We start from the raw sequence: 19584 nt of genomic DNA, 5'->3' as shown, positions 1-19584 counted from the left end.
TGCTTCAGCAATAGAACCTCCAGGTCTTGCCGTGTTTCGCACATAAGGCTTACAAGTAAGTAGCCTTCTTTCGATTGGGAACATCCAACCTTATTGCACAGGGCCTCTAAGCATTGCCTCTTTTGGTAAGCGCACCGCCAAATGGACCATCACGGTGAAGAAAGCTGGAGGGAAAATATTCTCGAGCTTGCAAATAATAATTGGGATTTCTTTTTCAAGTCTTTACAGGACAGTTAACTTGAGTGTTTTGCAGCACATTTCTCTTAAGAAATTTACCAGCTCAGCAACCACTTCATATATATCCTTGTCCATGATTCCTCGGAGGCACATCGGTAAAATCCTTTGGAGGAGGATGAGATAATCATGGTTTTTCAGTACTAAAAGCTTGAATCCATCAAAAGTAACACACTTTGCTAGGTTAGCAGCACAACCATGTGGAAATTTCACCGCTGTTAGGAATTCACAGAATGCAAGATTTTGTTCTTTAATCATTGTATACCATGCTCGTGGCATTTCAAATGAATCATCTTCTTCATTGTGATGTAGATGCAAATCTTCTCTTATGCCCACGTCCTCCAAATCAAGCCTAGAACTAATCGTGTCCTTTGTCTTCCCTTCAATGTTTAGAAACGTCCCTACCAGATTCTCGCATATATTTTTCCCAATGTGCATTACATCGAGATTACGCCTTAATTTCAGATCAGCCCATTATGGCAGGTCCCACAAACAAGACCTCCGGTCCCAACATTGACCTTCCTCGCGCTTTCTTTTCTTCACAAGCTTTCCTGGTCTCACATCTTTCACCTTTTCAAGTTGCTGCTCCAGCTCTTCTTTAGTGAATTCAGCTGGCTTTTCACGGGTTTCATTCTCACCATTAAAATCTTTGCTTCTTTGCCAGCGATGGTTTCGGGGAAGAAAGCGGTGGTCCCCAATATAGAAGATCTTGCTCCTTATTCTCTTTGAGCAAGGGTCTTTGTCACAATGGAGACAGGCCTTATAACCCGCCGTGATTGAGGGAGTCCTGGATTAGGGGGTCTCCGAACAGTCGGACTATATCCTTTGGCCGGACTGTTGGACTATGAAGATACAAAATTGAAGACTTCATCCCGTTTCTGGATGGGACTTTCCTTGGCGTAGAAGGCAAGCTTGGCAATACGGATATGTGGATCTCCTCCCTTGTAACCGACTCTGTGTAACCCTAGCCCCCTCCGGTGTCTATATAAACCAGAGGGTTTAGTCCTTAGGACAACATACAATCATACCATAGGCTAGCTTATAGGGTTTAGCCTCTATGATCTCATGGTAGATCAACTCTTGTAATACTCATATCATCAAGAACAATCCAGAAGGACGTAGGGTATTACCTCCATCAAGAGGGCCCGAACCTAGGTAAACATCGTGTCCCCTGCCTCCTATTACAATCTACCTTAGACGCACAGTTCGGGACCCCCTACCCAAGATCCGCCGGTTTTGACACCGACATTGGTGCTTCCATTGAGAGTTCCACTGTGCCGTCACCGTAAGGCTTGATGGCTCCTTCGATCATTGGTAACAAGGCGGTCCAGGGTGAGGCTTTCCTCCCGGACAGTTCTTCGTATTCGGCGGCTCCGCACTGCGGGCCAATTCGCTTGGCCATTTGGAGTTGATCAAGAGCTACGCCCCTGGCCATCAGGTCAGGTTCAGAAACATAAACTACACTACCGACATCCGCGGAGACTTGATCTTCGACGGATTCGAGCCCATGTCAGGTGCACCGAACAATCACGATGAGCATGACATAACTCTACCGTCGGACAGTGTTCGGGAGATCACATCTGCAACTACCCCGACCTTCAATCCGGAGCAAATTGCGCCATCCGAGGACTAAGGAATAGACCCCGCCATGGATCCCACACTCTTAGTGGCGATGGAGCCGGATACTGACTTCACCCCTTACGAGAGCCGTGTCGCTGAACCGCTGGATTCGTCTTCGGCCATGGACTCCGAGCCGCCTACATCCGTGCCTATCGAATCCTACTGGGCGCCGATCATGGAGTTCACCTCCGCGGATATCTTTCAACACTCGCCTTTAGGCGATGTGCTCAATTCATTAAGGTCTCTCTCCTTGTCAGGAGAACCTTGGCCAAACTATGTCTCGCTAGAATGGGATGCGGACGACGAAGAAATTCGCTGCCCACCCACCACCCATTTAGTAGCCACTCCCAAGACGTCGACGGTATGGACGATGATGCAAGGGACGAACAGGAACCACCGCCCACAGGGCGCTGGACCGCCACCTCATCATATGATATATACATGGTGGACACCCCCAAAGAAGGCAATGGTGAAGAGAGAGCGCAGGATGACCCCTCCAAGAAGCAACCCAAGCACCAACGTCAGCGGCGCCACTCTAAGTCCCGCCACAACAAAAGTAGTGATATCGGCACAAGCGACACTAACACTCCGGATAGTGTCGAAGAAAACCACAATCCCCTCCAGCATGATGTAGAGCCGGAGGATGAACAAGCTAGCCCTCTAGAGTAGGCAGCAGATGGAGAACCGGAGGAGGACAATTACATGCCTCTCTCTGAAGACGAGGAGAGCCTCGGCGATGAAGAATTTATTGTGCCTGAGGATCCCGTCGAGCAGGAGCACTTCAAGCGCTGGCTTATGGCCACAACAAATAGCATGAAGAACAAGCAACAACAGCTTCGAGCTGATCAAGACCTGCTAACAGACAGATGGACCGAAGTCCTTGCGGCCGAGGAATTCGAACTTGAGCACCCCTCCAAGAGTTACCCAAAACTCATGTTGCTACCTCACCTCGAGGAGGAGGCATTGAAACCTCCATCACCAGTGTACGATGCGTCTAACCGGCCACCGCGAGGCCGAGCCAGAGAGGCGTTTCAGCCCGAAGTTCAGCCTGCACCCTGCCGCCACTCAATCAAAAAATACCAAGGCCCGGGGCAACACACGGGACCTGCGAGACGAATTGGACAGCAGGGCAAAACATGCAAGGTCAATATACGGGTCACGGGGGCGTGCACCAATGCGGGACAATGACCGTCACGCCGGATACACTAAAGGTAAATCCGGCCGGGCCGATATAGCCCGGCACAGAGGCGCCGCACGCCCCCTATGCTTCACTGATGAAGTTATGTATCACGAATTCCCGGAGGGTTTTAAACCCATAAATATCGAATCGTATGATGGTACAACAGATCTCGCTGTATGGATTGAGGATTTCCTCCTTCACATCCACATGGCTCGCGGTGATGATCTACATCCATCAAGTACCTCCCACTAAAACTGAAAGGAACGGCTCGGCATTGGCTGAATAGCTTGCCCGCAGACTCCGTTGTCGGTTGGGAGGATTTGGAAGACGCATTCCTTGACAACTTCCAGGGCACTTATGTGCGACCATCGGATGCTGACGACTTGAGCCACATAACTCAGCAGCGAGGGGAATCAGCCAGGCAATTCTGGACATGGTTCCTATCTAAGAAAAAACAAATTGTTGACTATCGGAATGCAGAGGCTTTAGCGACATTCAAGCAAAACATCCGTGACGAGTGGCTTGCCCGGCACCTCGGCCAGGAGAAGCCGAAGTCTATGGCAGCCCTCATGACACTCATGACCCGCTTTTGCATGGGCGAGGATAGCTGGCTGGCTCGCAGCAACAACACATCACGGAATCCGTACACTTCGGATACCAAAGATGCAACGGAAAACCACGTCGTAACAGACCAAAGCATCGCAACAACAGCGATAACACCGATGATACGGCAGTCAATGCCAGATTCAGAGGCTCTAGATCCAGTCACTAGAAAAAGCCATTCAAAAGAAGTACTCCGGCTCCGTCCAGTCTGGATTGCATACTGGATCGCTCGTGTCAAATCCACGGCACCCTCGATAAGCCAGCCAATCACACCAACAAAGAATGCTGGGTGTTCAAGCAGGCCGGCAAGTTAAATGGCGAAAACAAGGACAAGGGGCTGCATAGTGAGGACGAGGAGGAGCCCCGTCCGCTGAACACGGGAGGACAGAAGGGGTTCCCCCCATAAGTGAAGATAGTGAACATGACATACGCAACGCACATTCCCAAGAGGGAACGGAAGCGTGTACTAAGGGACGTATATGCGATGGAGCCCGTCGACCAAAAGTTCAACCCATGGTCCGCTTGTCCGATCACCTTTGATCGCAGGGACCACCCCACTAGTATCCGTCTTGGCGGATCTGCCACACTGGTCCTAGACCCCATCATCGACGGATTTCAGCTCACTCGAGTCCTTATGGACGGCAGCAACAGCCTGAACCTGCTGTAAATGGGTATAGATCCCTCGAGGATCAAACCCACCAAAACCACCTTCAAGGGCGTAATCCCAGGTCTAGAGGCCCATTGCACGGGATCAGCCACACTGGAAGTGGTCTTCGGATTTCCGGACAACTTCCAAAGCGAGGAGTTAATCTTCGATATCGTCCCGTTTCGTAGTGGCTATCACGCACTGCTCGGGCGAACTGCATTCGCAAAACTCAATGCGATACCGCATTACGCATACCTCAAGCTCCAGATGCCAGGACCTAGGGGGGTCATAACAGTGAATGATAACACAGAACGCTCGCTCCGCACGGAGGAGCAGACTGCGGCCCTCGCAGCAGAAGCACAAAGAAGCCTTTTAAGGCAAACCATTAATTCGGCGATACAGCCCCCGTACACCTTCAACCGAGTCCGGAGTAAACTGCAACAGGATCGCCTGGCACGCTTAGAGCTCGCCTAGCAATTCGGCCCCCATCCCAGTCCCAGTCAAGCAATGAAATCCATGCCGCATGTATATAATTACGCACTGAAAATACCATGGACATAGGTGGGGGCACGATCAGGGCATGCCCGCACTGCGGCTTAACCGCCCTAGGGGCAGTATACCTTTATCATTTTTTCTCTTTTAGGACCTAACTCTCTGGAAGCACTTTCCGGTAGTACGATTGCCGCACACATTACGGGAAGGAAAAACCAAGGAGGCAAGAAGCTAATTAAGATGTACACGGGAACCCTTAGGTGGTCTCTAATAATAATCAATATACCCGCTTTCTACTTTCCATACACAGCTTGCCCTTGGATAAGACATGTCAAATAGTCCTACTTTCTGCTTATTGCACTACTTGTATCAGTACGCTTCGACGTATTATTTAACAATGCATAGCATTGGTCTATTATTGCATTATGCATCCCCTTTTTCTTACATGTTCACTTACGACAATCTGCACCCATACATTCGGGTACGGTCAGTATGCCAGGGGCTTTCGTTTACCCCATAATACGGCGTGAGAAGTCCAAACACTTTCGACAGTGCGGCACCCCAAACTTATAGCATTATATGCATCAGCTCCGAATCCTGTCTTGGGTCAATAGTTGGGTTTGCCCGGCTCCCATGCTTTGGTACCTTACGTTCCGATATATCTGCTAAGGTAGCGGTGGGAGAACTACTGCGATTGTGTCCCGGTTCTTTCGGACGAGCACCTCAGTAGAGAAAGCCGAAAACTGACTGTCATGATAAGGCGAGATCTGGTCGCTGTTCACGAGGTCTCAAGTCCTTAAAGAATTTTTCCGCTTCGGGCGAGGACTCGGGCTTGCCCGACTTAGGCGTGTATAACGCCCCAAATTCGGCCTTCCGAATACTAGGGGCTTCGCCAAAATTTAAAATTGTAGTCTTCTATGGCTAAGTGGGAGTGATAAATTGATAGTACATTTATGCATATAGTATTTTAAGCCTTTTTGCATCTCAAGTTGAACATTTGACCACAATAATTACTTATAAAATATTCATTCCTATAGAAATGTCCCTATTATGATATTTCTTACAACACTTCTTCATATTATGCAGAATTGGTGCGTTTAGGCACCCAAACTTCATCGAAAGTGCTTTCAACACTAAAGCAGGGATCAACTTGGAGAAGAGTTCAGTTCTAAAGGGGGCAAAACTGAAAAGAACCAGAGGAAGCGTCCGGTGGCATGCATGAGAGGAGCCGGGGGCTAGCGCGACCGACCAGACGACCTGTGTGTTGCCACGCGCGGCCGGTTCTTCTTGCTACTGACCCACCACACCAGATCGAGGGGAAAGAGAGAGCGCATCAACCTTATCCACCGTAACGAAGAAAACAGGGGAGGAAGACTCCTTTCTCTCGCTGCTCACCACCGCGTTGTTCACCTACCACCAGATCGAACCAGGGAAGAAAAGGGGGATCGAGGGAAGGGAGAAGAAGAGGAGATCGGAGGCCGTTCCACCATGCTGCCGCCCTTGACCGCCGACCTGTTGCCGCCCCTGATCGCCGACCTGCTGCTCTCCCCTCCAACGACAACGCCGACCTGTTGCTCTTCAACCCTGATGCTTGTTGCTATTCATCTCCAACATCGACGATCGCCGCCAAGACAACACCTTGACACCAACAGTGGGACACTGGACTCCTAGTGTTGCTCTGCTCTGGGTGGTCGGCTGACCTCCCGCGAAGGCCGCCACGACTCCTTCCCAAGGCCATATTCTCTTCTGCCAATCTTCACCAAGTCTTCTTCCACTCGCTGCTGCTCTATCCCAAGGATCCTCTGCTACTACTCTTCTTCGATTGCAACTTCTACAACTTCGAATCGAAGATCATCAAGACCCATAGGCTCTGAACCTCTCTCTTCTCTTGTTCCTGTTCTCTAAATATATGCACTGTTGGATCTGAAAATTACTCTGTTACCTGTGTACCCATGCTGAAATCTCATGTATTCTTGCTGAATTGCTGTGACACTTGTTGGATATCAAGTTAGTAGTTATTCTCCTGTGAGCTGCTGTCACTTTAATTGGTTGCATAAGTTGTGTGTGATGTCTGAACCATCTTCCATGTGCTAGTTTACTTGTCTGTTTGATTGCAAGAAAACCACTAAAAAAGAGATAGTCCTTTTTCTGAACCCTTTACCTTTGCTGCATATTGTTTGGTTTTACCTTGTTCTAGTGGCTGCTTGTTATCATTACTATTTGATTCATCTGTTCAGTTGTTCTGAATGTTTTGAATGTGTGCTTCGAAGTTCTAGATCCCTGTGGAGAACACGACGTTCGTAGTTTGGGCGTAAAAACCCTGCTATATTACACTTGATCATTTTGGCGCCGTTGCTAGGGATCTAAATTTCATTAGCACATTAGTAGAAGCAGATCAGGATTTATTTTAGGCAACTAACCATTTCCTAACATTGGCTGCAGTTTTGAGAGAAACTAGCATGTGTCAATTTCAGGAACTTTACAGGAAATTGTCTTATGCTTCAACCTAAATATTCACTAGTGCCATTTGATCTAGAAATTGGAAGGACTTTATTGAGGAGAAGAAGAGAGAATCAAACGCGGTTTCAAGTTGCCGAAACTTTGCAAGATCAAGAAGAAAAGATGCCTAATCAAGTACCTTTTCTCAGGGACTTGTGGATCCCAAGAGATCATGGGATACCAGGAGAAATGGTGCAACCAATTATTCAGGAAAACAATTTCGAATTGAAGCCTGCTCTGATTAACATGGTACAACAGTCCAGATTTGGTGGAACAGCTTTAGAAGACCCACATGAGCATATAAGGACTTTCTTGGAGTATTGTAACACCCTCAAGCAAAATGGAGTTTCAGCGAGTGCTATCAGATTATCACTATTCCCATTTTCCTTGAGAGATGGAGCAAGAGTATGGCTTCACTCATTGCCTAAATATCTGAAAGATACTTGGGAGACTTTTTTGTAGACATTTCTTGAGAGATACTTTCCACCCACAAAAGCTGCCGAATATAGGGACAAGTTAACAAGGTTTACTCAATATGATGGAGAAAGTTTGTATGACGCATGGCAAAGATTCAACTCTTTAATCAAAATGTGTCATCATCATGGTTTAGAAAGATGGCTGGTGTTACAAAGGACTATCCACTCAGACCAGAGCTTTTGTCGATTCTGCTGCTAGAGGAGGAATCATGAACAAAACCCTTGATGAAGCATTTGCATTGATTGAAAGTATGGCGTCCCATCATTTCCAATGGTCAAGTGAAAGAGAAATAACACCACCACATCCTGGTGTGTATAATATGTCTGCAAATGATAGCATGGCAGCTCAGATTGGCATCTTGAACAAGAAGATGGATAGTATCATGTCAAATTGCATCGGTACATCTGTAGCTTTAGTAAGTGTGCCTCAAATGTGTGATGTATGTGGCCAAGTAGGTCATCCTTCAACAGAATGTACCTTATATTCAGCAATTGGATCATCGGTTTCATAAGTAAGTTATGCCCAAGGTCAAGGTCCATTCTCAAATAGCTATAATCCTTCTTGGAGGAACCATCCAAACTTGTCGTACAAGAACAATCAGTTATATGCAAGTGGATCGACAGTACGAGGAAATCGACCACCAAATCATCCAAGTCAATTTCAAGTGCCGAGGCAGAATAAACAACAAAATGTTTATCAAATGGAATGGAGGAAATCATGAAGATGCAGTTGGAATTGATGAACAAGATGACAAATGAAGTTAATGGCTTAAAGGATTCTCTTAAGATGCTTGTGAGCAAAATGGATAGTATGGTGGAAGAAAATGAAGCAAGGCTGCCTGCTCAACCAATTCCAAACCCGAAAGCTCACTATGGGGAAATATCTTCAGTTGATGCAGTGACTACAAGGAGTGGAGCTATGAGAGGACCATTACTTCCTATTCCGAAGACATATGTGCCTCCTGCTATGAGGCCAAGTTCATCCGGAACTCCACCTTCAACATCATCAGAGAAAATAAAGGAGAAAGAAGTTGATAACCGAATTGAAACTGAAGTCGAATTTCCTGGTTTTCAAACAAGAGCTGATTCTGTGCTAGAGGAAGCAATAACAACCAACAACATTCCCTTTCCTGAGAGGTTCAACAAACACAAAGATGACAAGCAATTTGCCAAATTTTTGGAAACTATGAAAGGAGTTCAGATTACTATTCCTATTCTTGAGGCTGTCTTGCATGTTCCGATGTATGCCAAATATTTCAAGGAATTATTAACAAAGAAAAGAAGCATATCTGAGCCAGAAGTTGTAACTCTATCAAAGGAATGCAGTGCAATAATTCATAATTCCATGCCTGAAAAATTGGATGATCCAGGAAGTTTTTGTGTACCATGTGTTATTGGAAACAAAACTTACAGTACACTATGTGACTTGGGCTCAAGTGTTAGTGTGTTACCACATTCAGTTAGCAAAAGGATGTTCTTGGCAGAATTAAATCCAACATCCATAACTCTTCAGTTGGCCGACAGAACATATAGGAGACCTGTTGAAATTCTTGAGGATGTTCCAGTCAAAGTTGGGAAGTTTGCTTATCCGGTTGACTTTGTAGTGCTAGATATGAAGGACAAGAGTGAGGCTGTGATTCTTGGAAGACCATTTTTGGCCACAGCTGGTGCACTTATTGATATCCAAGAAGCTAAATTGAGCTTGAGGTTCGGAAATGAAAAGGTGGAGTTTGACATGAAGCATGCAACACATGTTCCTCAAAGAGAAGAACACTGTTACAGAATTGATACAGTACAAAAATGTGTGGAAGAAGGTTATGAAGAGATGTATGGAAGTATTTGTTGTGAAGTAGTTGAGGAGGACAATAGTGAAATTAGATACGAGGAAACCAGACCTGTGAGCATGTTGGAAAGTAGTGCAAGGTCATTAGAGAAGATGCAACCAAGGCAAATAGAAATGAAACAACTTCCAGAAAGTTTGAAATATGCATTCTTAGACAATGAAAACCAGTGGCCAATTATCGTAAACACTGAGTTGACGGAAATGCAAATAAAAGGGCTTCAAGCAGTTTATGTTATTGGATATTCGATCGATGATATGAAAGGGATTTATCCTGTTATCTGCTCTCTTAGGATTTACTTGAAAGAAAGTAGTGTGCCAATTAGAGAAAGTCAAAGAAGGTTAAATCCTCATTTGCAAGAGGTTGTCAAAAAGGAGATTCTTAAATTGCTCTCTGCTGACATCATATACCCAATTTCGGACAGCGAGTGGGTGAGCCCCATTCATATGGTGCCCAAAAAAGGAGGAATAACTGTCATTGAAAACGAAAAAGGGCAAACGATTCCTAGTAGGACTGTCACGGGGTGGAGAATGGTCAATGATTTCAGAATGTTAAATGAAGTAACAAGGAAGGACCATTTTCCATTACCTTTTGTTGACCAAATGCTGGAAAGGCTTGCTGGGCATGAATATTTCTGCTCCTTAGATGGGTATTCGGGATTCTTGCAAATCCCAATTCACCTGGATGATCAAGATAAAACAACTTTCACTTGCCCATACAGAACATTTGCTTACAAAAGACTAGCTTATGGACTTTGTAATGCACCCCCAACATTTCAAAGGTTTATACTCTCTATATTCTCTGATATGATAGGAATCAAAGTGGAGGTGTTCATAGATGATATTACAGTCGTGGGAAAAAGTTAAGAAGATTGATTGAATAATCTGGCAGCAGTTCTTCAGAGGTGTTCAGAACACAATCTAGTCCTAAACTGGGAGAAGTGTCAGTTTCTTGTAAGGGAAGGAATTATTTTGGGACATTTGGTATCTAAAAGAGGAATTGAGGTTGATCAAGCAAAAGTCGAAGTAATATCAAAACTACCACCACCTGTAAATGTGAAGGGAGTGAGGAGCTTTTTGGGACATGCTTGGTTCTACAGAAGATTCATAAAGGATTTCTCCAAGATAGCCAAACCCCTCACTAATCTCCTAAACAATGATGTTAAGTTCAACTTTGATGCAAAATGTGAAAAATACTTCAACTTGCTCAAGGAAGCATTGGTCACTGCTCCAATAGTGCAACCCCCTGACTGGGAATTACCATTTGAGATAATGTGCGATGCAAGCGACTTTGCTGTAGGTGCAGTACATGGAAAAAGAAAAGGAAAAGATTTGCATGTAATATAATATGCTAGCAAAACACTTGATGATGCTCAAGCTAATTATACAACCACCGAAAAGGAGTTGCTGGCAGTAGTGTATGCCTTTGAAAAATTCAAGCAATATCTTGTGGGATCTCATTGTGTAGTTTACACAGATCACGCTGCAATTAGATATTTACTCAGCAAGAAAGAAGCCAAGCCAAGGTTAATTAGATGGATACTCTTGCTTCAAGAATTTGATGTGGAAATCAAGAGTAAGAAAGGAGCGGAAAATGTTGTGGAAGATCACTTGTCGAGATTGCAAAACAATGCAGTAGACTCCTTACCCATCAATGATGTTTCACCAGGGAGCAATCTTATGCAAGTGACAAGTATACAAAACTATACACCATGGTACGCAGATATAGTTAACTATCTGGTCTGTAACAAAGTTCCTACAGATTTTGGGTATCAGAAGAAGAAGAAATTCCTATCAGATATGAAGCACTTCTTTTGGGATGAACCTTACTTATTCAAGCATTGTGCTGATGGTATTGTTCGAAGATGCTTGCTGGAAAGTGAAACTAAAAGTGTGATCTATCATTGCCATTCATCCCCTTATGGAGGTCATGAAAGTACTCGAAAGACTCAAGCAAAAATTTTGCAAGCAGGATTTTATTGGGCAACTTTATTCAAGGATGTAGATTCCTATATTGAAGCTTGTGATCCTTGTCAGAGAACTGGAAAGATTTCAAAAAGGCAAGAGATGCCTCAAAAAGGAATTCTTGAAGTAGAGCTCTTTGATGTATGGGGAATTGATTATGTTGGACCTTGACATCATCAAAAGGGTACAAATACATATTGGTGGCAGTGGACTATGTGTCAAAATGGGTTGAGGCTGTACCAATCGTCAATGCTGATTCCAAGTCAGTTTGCAACTTATTCAAGCAAGTGATCTTTCCAAGATTTGGTGTGCCACGGATTGTTATCAGTGATGGAGGAACGCATTTCAACAACTCCCAACTAGAATCTCTCTTAGCGAAATATGGAGTTCATAATCACAGAATTACAACTCCATATCACCCACAAGCAAATGGACAAGTGGAGCTGTCTAATAGAGAAATAAAGGCTATCCTTGAGAAGGTAGTATCAAAGTCAAGGTCTGATTAGGTACTGAAATTACCAGACACACTATGGGCATATAGGACAGCTTATAAAACACCAATTGGAATGTCACCATTCAGGTTAATATATGGAAAAGCATGCCATCTACCCGTTGAACTTTAACACAAAGCTCAATGGGCACTAAGGAAACTCAACATGGACCTTGATACAGCAGGAAAACATAGAAAACTTCAACTCTGTGAAATGGAAGAACTGAGAGCTGACTCTCACAAGAGTGCAAGAATCTACAAAGAAAAGACCAAGATCTGGCATGATAAGCATATATTGAGGAAAGAATTTCATCTTAGACAGTTGGTATTGGTCTACGATACTAGGTTTCATTTATTTCCTGGTAAATTCAAGTCAAGATGGTATGCCCCTTGCAAGGTGAAGAAGATTCTGAAAAGTGGTGCTATCCAAGTGCAAAGTACTTCTGGAGGTCTCTTCTATGTAAACGGTCAAAGGCTGAAGCCCTATATCTCTGGAGACACACCTCTGATTTCTGAAGATGAGAATGCAAGCGAAGATCATGACTTAGAGAAGGAAATTCAAGAAGGCGAGCGGAGCCAAGAGGTGGTGTCAATCCCTGCACGACCCTGATCTCACTGAAGAGACATGGTCAAGCTAAAGACCTAAAACAAGCGCTTTTCAGGAGGCAACCTGAATCTTTAATAAGTTCTTTTCCTTATTTAGTTTTCATAGACAAGTTTGTATGTGTTTATGTCTTTCTTTTTCAGCAAATAAAGGCAAGGGGAGCACAAACAGGGAAGACAAAACGAGAAGGCTGGAGAAAAGAAACTAGGGGAGAAGATTATACAAATACCAGGTGATTCTGTTCCACTTGAAGAAACCTTTATAAAATTTAGTACGGGGACTGGCATTTCATTGCATTGACAATATTTCTTTTTCTACATTATGACATGTTACTCATCACTACAAAGTAGGATTCACCACAAGAAGATTGTTGATTCTCTTAATACTAAAACTATGCAGATGTATTCTTCTTATGGTAAATTGTGATAATGAATACTTTATACCTCCGTGTAAATGTTCAATGGTAATGCCTTGAGTCTAAGTCAAACCTACTGATGAATTGATGTGTTGTGTCTGATTGTCCCAAGTTAAGCTAAGTAACTGGTGGCACTTAAGTAGTAACTATGATCTCTAGATCTGTAGCTTCTGAAAAACAGTGCGATTAGCTATGGATCTCTCTTTCAGTTACTCCTGTTTTACTTAAGCTAAGTAATTTTTAAATATATATAAAAATATGTTTATAATAATTTAAGTCCGATCGACCTACAGTAGCATGTCATGTTCTCGGGATCGGTGGCTTGTGAAATCTGGTAGATTGGACTATAAAATTTTATATAAAAATGCTATAATTGTCGAACCAGGTGTATACCATGTTCTCTGGATTGGTGGTATGTTCCTTTGGGGAGACAATAACTAAAAATTGCTATAATTATCGAACCAGGTGTATACCATGTTGTCTGGAACAGTGGTATGTTCCTTTGGGGAGATAATAATAATAATAATAATAATAATAATAATAATAATAATAATAATAATAATAATAATAATAATAATAATAATAATAATAATAATAATTCTAATAATTGGTCAAGCCAGGTGTATACTATGTTATCGGGATCGGTGGTATGCTCCTTCGGTGAGACTGATATAATATCATCACTTGTGCTTTAAATTCAATAAGTAACTTGTTTTTTAATTGATTTTGGGGTCCCAACTTATCTTAGGGATGAAGACACAGTCAGCTCTTGATTAATAGGATTCACTTTCACTCAAGGCCATTGACTTGGAACATTTACAGTGTGTTATAAATTATTGCTTATCACAATCTAGCTTCAGTAGAGTACAGTTGCCTAGTTCCAGTATTGTCCGAATTACTATCTTTCCAAAAGTGCATCTTTACTAGGCAGTGTGGGTAGTGCCACCACCATTTTCCTTTACTTGAGGACAAGCAAAGATCTGGGTATGGGGGAAATTGATAGCACATTTATGCATGTAGTATTTTAAGCCTTTTTGCATCTCAAGTTGAACATTTGACCACAATAATTACTTATAAAATATTCATTCCTATAGAAATGTTCCTATTATGATATTTCTTACAACACTTCTTCATATTATACAGAATTGGTGCGTTTAGGCACCCAAACTTCATCGAAAGTGCTTTCAACACTAAAGCAGGGATCAACTTGGAGAAGAGTTCAGTTCTAAAGGGGGCAAAACTGTAAAGAACCAGAGGAAGCGTCCGGTGGCATGCGTGACAGGAGCCGGGGGCTAGCGCAACTAACCAGACGACCTGTGTGTTGCCACGCACGGCCGATTCTTCTTGCTACTGACCCACCACACCAGATCGAGGGGAGAGAGAGAGCGCATCAACCTTATCCACCGTAACGAAGAAAACAGGGGAGGAAGACTCCTTTCTCTCGCTGCTGACCACCGCGTTGTTCACCTACCACCAGAACGAACCATGGAAGAAAAGGGGGATCGAGGGAAGGGAGAAGAAGAGGAGATCAGAGGCCGTTCCACCTTGCTGCCGCCCTTGACCGCCGACCTGTTGCCGCCCCTGATCGCCAACCTGCTACTCGACATCGTCGACCTGCTGCTCTTCAACCCTGACGCTCGCTGCTGTTCGTCTCCAACTTCGACGACTGCTGTCACGACACCGCCTCGACACCAATAGCGGGACGCTGGACTCCTGGTGTTACTCTGCTCTGGGTGGTCGGCTGACCTCCCGCGAAGGCCGCCACGACTCCTTCCCAAGGCCGGATTCTCTGCTGCCAATCTTCACCAAGTCTTCTTCACCTCGCTGCATCTCTACCCCAAGGATCCTCTGCTACTACTCTTCTTCAACTGCAAGTTCTACAACTTTGAATCGAAGATCATCAAGACCCATAGGCTCTGAACCTCTCTCTTCTCTTGTTCCTGTTCTCTGAATATACGCACTATTGGATCTGAAAATTACTCTATTACCTGTGTACCCATGGTGAAATCTCATGTATTCTTGCTGAATTGTTGTGACACTTGCTGGATATCAAGTTAGTAGTTATTCTCCTGTGAGCTGTTGTCACTTTAATTGGTTGCATAAGTTGTGTGTGATGTCTGAACCATCTTCCTTGTGCTAGTTTACTTGTCTGTTTGATTGCAAGAAAACCACTAAAAAAGAGATAGTCCTTTTTCTGAACCCTTGTGCATATTGTTTGGTTTTACCTTGTGCATGTGGTTGCTTGTTATCATTACTATTTGATTCATCTGTTCAGTTGTTTTGAATGTTTTGAATGTGTGCTTCGAAGTTCTAGATCCCTGTGGAGAACACGACATTCGTAGTTTGGGCATAAAAACCCTGCTATATTACACTTGATCATAAAGCCTTATAGTCTGATTGCCTGGTTCGTTGCGATGAACACCTCCCTCGAAGGACCCAAAATTGGGATAAAGAGTGCTCAGGTTTACCCCAAACACCCCAGTACTAGTTACATGGGGGCAGAAGCCGAAGACTGGCCAACTCTCAGATTTTATAAACGGCCGCACAGAAGGTAATATTTTAAATTAAAAAAGCGTTACATAGCGCAAATGAACTCGTTTCACATTACAGGACCACATGAGCATGTTCATTCAAAAATTACATCCCTGGCACATTCATCAGCCAAAAGGCGAGAACCCTTTAGGACACTCTCATAATACATTTCGGGGCAGCGATGCTCCTTGCCCTCCGGCGGCCCCTCCTTCACCAGCTTCTCGGCGTCCAGCTTCGCCCAGTGCACCTTTGCCCGGGCAAAAGCCCTGCGCGCACCCTCGATGCAGACGGACCGCTTTATGACTTCCAGCCGTGGGCAGGCATCCACAAGCCGCCTCACCAGACCGAAGTAGCTGCCGGGTAGGGGCTTGCCAGGCCACATCCGGACTATAAGGCCCCTCATGGCCTGTTCGGCCGCCTTGTACAGCTCGACCAATTGCTTCAGCTGGTCGCTCAAGGGCATTGGGTGTTCGGTCCTAGTATACTGAGACCAGAAAAACTTTTCCGTCGAGCTCCCCTCCTCAGCATGGTAAAACTCCGCGACATCCAGTACACTTCCCGGAAGATCTGCGAACACTCCTGGAGAGCTCCGAACTTGGGTAAGTAAAAGGAAAGTTTCCTTCACAAGCTTGCCTTGCATAATGAACGCCTTATCCACTGCTATCTTCTTCACCGCATCAATCTCCTGGAGGGCCTTGTGGGCTTCAGCCTTGGCGCTCCGGGCGCTTTCAAGTGCCTTCGCAAGCTCGTACTCTCGCGTCTTAGAGTCAAGCTCCAAGGACTCGTGTTTTTTGGCGAGAGCCTCGAGCTCTTGCTGCACCTCGCCTACTCGAGCTTCTTGCTTTTCCTGCTCAATGCACTCCTTGGCCGCTTTGTCTTCGGCCTCGGACAGCGCCTTCTTCAGGGTCGCCACTTTGGTCATGGCACCTGACAAATTCATGATGATCCGTTTACTTTACACCCGAACTTCTTTTTAAATATATAGACAAAGGTATTGCTTACCTTTGCTCTCCTTGAGCTGCCTCTTGGTAAGGCCGAGCTCGTCCTCAGACCACTCCAGGTCCTGCTTCAGTGCAGAGACCTCCGCAGTACGTGCGACAGCGGCCAGCAGTGAAGCCTGCACATACACATAGACATATTCTGATTAGACTCCTGAGTTATCATTTGATCCTCTATTCGGCCTTTCTTCGTGAACGCCAAACAGAGCATCAGGGGCTACTGTCTATGCGGTAATATTTTTCTTATATTTTCATTGCTTACCTCAAAGCCTGTTAGGAGGCTAGCACAATCTTCGGTCAGTCCGTTTTTGGCGGACTGAACTTTCTCAATCACCGCACTCATGATAGTGCGGTGCTCTTCATCGATGGAAGCACCACGAAGCGCTTCCAGCAAGTTGTTTGGTGCCTCTGGGTGGACAGAGGCCACTGGCATGGGCGGCTTGCCCCTCTTAATGGGGGGTCGCCTACTGGAGTCCGGAACCACCGAAGGTTCCGGCGTAGTGTTCGGCTGGGGGACGAACTTGGAGACCGTGGGAATTTTGCTCTCTTTGCACCTAGGGTCCGGAAGGTCGCTTCGAGGCGCCCCCAGGACTACCTCCCCTTGGCTCGGTGCCTTTTGAGACAACACCTCGATGTTGTCCGTAGGGCAAGGGGTGGAGGCGGTCAGAAGTGAATCGATGTTCATATCCGACGAGTCCAAAGAACCGTCCGATGAAGACACGTCGATACGGGCTCGTGACGGGCTGCATAATCATATTTGGCGTAAGGAGAAGCAGTGCAATAAAACATACCATGAATTACTATGGTATCCGGATACTTACGACTTCGCCAGGGCTTGTCCCTGGGGAACCACTCATCGTCGCTATGGGCGGCCGTCGTGGAGCAGTCCGGATGGAGGGTCCTTCCCTTCTTGGACCCTTCGGCCACCCTGGTTGGGTCAGCCTTTCTTTTCTTGTCTCCCCCGGCTGGGGGGGAGAACTTTCCTCCTCCTCCTCCTCCTCGTTTTCGTGGGAGGAGTGCGCGTCGGAGTCATTGGATGATGAGTCCGATACAACCTTGCGCCGGAGACCCTTTCGGGTCCCCGTGGCCTTCTTCTTGGTCTTCTTCACCGGCACCTCGTAAGGTGCCGGAGCCAGCATCACCGTCAGGAGAGCATCTGCAGGATCTTTAGGCAGGGGTGCCGGGCAATTGAGCTGCTCCGCTATCTTTTATTCAGTCCTGTTAATGACATGGAAGCTCAGATCCCGCACACGATTTAAACCGGGGCAAATAAATACCCTGTGAGATATAAAAACTTACTGGATTGGCACGGCGCTTTGCGCTGAGTCCGCGGTCCTCGGTGAGGAAAGGAGGTACCTCGGCACCCTTGGATAGCACCCTCCAGGCATCCTCGTGCTTCGTGTCGTAGAGCTCTCACAGCGTCTGGTGCTTGGCCGGGTCGAACTCCCACAAATTGAATGCCTGTCGTTCACACGTGAGGATCCGGCGGAAGAGCATGACCTGGACCACGTTGACGAGCTTGATTTTCTTGCTCATCATGTTCCTAATGCAGGTTTGGAGTCCGGTCATCTCTATCGAAGAACCCCAGGACATGCCCTTCTCTTTCCAGGAGGTGAGCCGCGTGGGGATTCCGGATCGAAATTCGGGGGCCGCCACCCAGTTGGTGTCGTGCGGCTCGGTGATATAGAACCACCCTGATTGCCACCCCTTTACGGTATCCACATAGGTGCCCTCGAGCCAAGTGATGTTAGGCATTTTGCCCACCATGGCGCCTTCGCACTCTGCTTGCTGGCCGACCACCACCTTTGGTTTAACATTGAAGGTTTTCAGCCATAGGCTGAAGTGGGGCCTAATGCGGAGGAAGGCCTCGCACACGACGATAAACACCAAGATGTTGAGGATGAAATTGGGGGCCAGATCGTGAAAATCTAGCCATTAGTAAAACATGATCCCACAGACAAACGGGTGGAGGGGATCCCAGTCCGTGGACGAAATGGGTAAGAAAAACCACCCTCTCATGGGGTTCGAGCGTAGGGATGATCTGCCCCGCATTTGGCAGCCGGTGCGCGATATCCGCGGCCAGATATCTGGCTACCCGTAAGTTTGCAATGTGCTCCTCCGTGACGGAGGAGACCATCCACTTGCCTCCTGCTCCGGACATGCTTGGAGTGGTTTGAGAAGAAGAACGCGAACTTGGGCGCTGGAGCTCGGGTGCGTGAGAAAGGATAAGCAACGAGATAGAAGGCATGGGTAAAAGGGGTGAATCCTTGTCCCTTTATAAGGGCGGAAGAGGCGATGCGCCTCCCCCCTTGCTTGGTAAAATTGCTTATTCCGCAGGCGCCATAATTGATGGCGCGGTTGGGTTACCCACGTCCGTATTGATGAGAATCCCGTAATAAGGGGGCACGATCTCTGATTTGACAACACGTGTCAAGAAAACCGTCGGGCGATATATGCGGTGCTGGTTGAGAAAAACAGTATGAATAATGACCGGGCCATGACATGATGTCGTGCTGTCAAACATGTCAGCAGATTGGATTTGTGGAAATATTATTCTCTCTACGGTGGTATGTGGAACTTCTTTTGCAGAGCCGGACACTATCCTTGTGTTCAATATCTTCTATGGTGTATTCGGAGGAGGAACCCGCCTTGCAATGCCGAAGACGAAACTGCGCGCCGGACTCATCATCATTGAAGCCTGGTTCAGGGGCTACTAAGGGAGTCCTCGATTAGGGGGTCTCCGGACAGCCGGACTATATACTTTGGCCGGACTGTTGGACTATGAAGATACAAGATTGAAGACTTCGTCCCATGTCCGGATGGGACTTTCCTTGGCGTAGAAGGCAAGCTTGGCAATACAGATACGTAGATCTCCTCCCTTGTAACCGACTCTGTGTAACCCTCGCCCCCTCTAGTCTCTATATAAACCGGAGGGTTTAGTCCGTAGGACAACATACAATCATACCATAGGCTAGCTTCTAGGGTTTAGC

At 46.0% G+C, this 19584-nt stretch overlaps 1 non-coding gene across 1 annotated transcript; it reads right to left on the bottom strand.

The window, feature by feature from the left end:
• Positions 1-7775: 7775 nt before the first annotated feature.
• On the bottom strand, positions 7776-7882 carry LOC123038420 (small nucleolar RNA R71). The gene has a single exon (XR_006417867.1). It is a non-coding gene; the product is annotated as a small nucleolar RNA R71 (small nucleolar RNA).
• Between the last annotated feature and the right edge of the window lie 11702 nt (positions 7883-19584).

Source organism: Triticum aestivum, chromosome 2A (assembly GCF_018294505.1).
Source record: "Triticum aestivum cultivar Chinese Spring chromosome 2A, IWGSC CS RefSeq v2.1, whole genome shotgun sequence".
NCBI classification, from domain to species: Eukaryota; Viridiplantae; Streptophyta; class Magnoliopsida; order Poales; family Poaceae; genus Triticum; species Triticum aestivum.
Note: the sequence above shows the minus strand (reverse complement) of the source record. Positions and strands in the feature narration are given on the sequence as shown.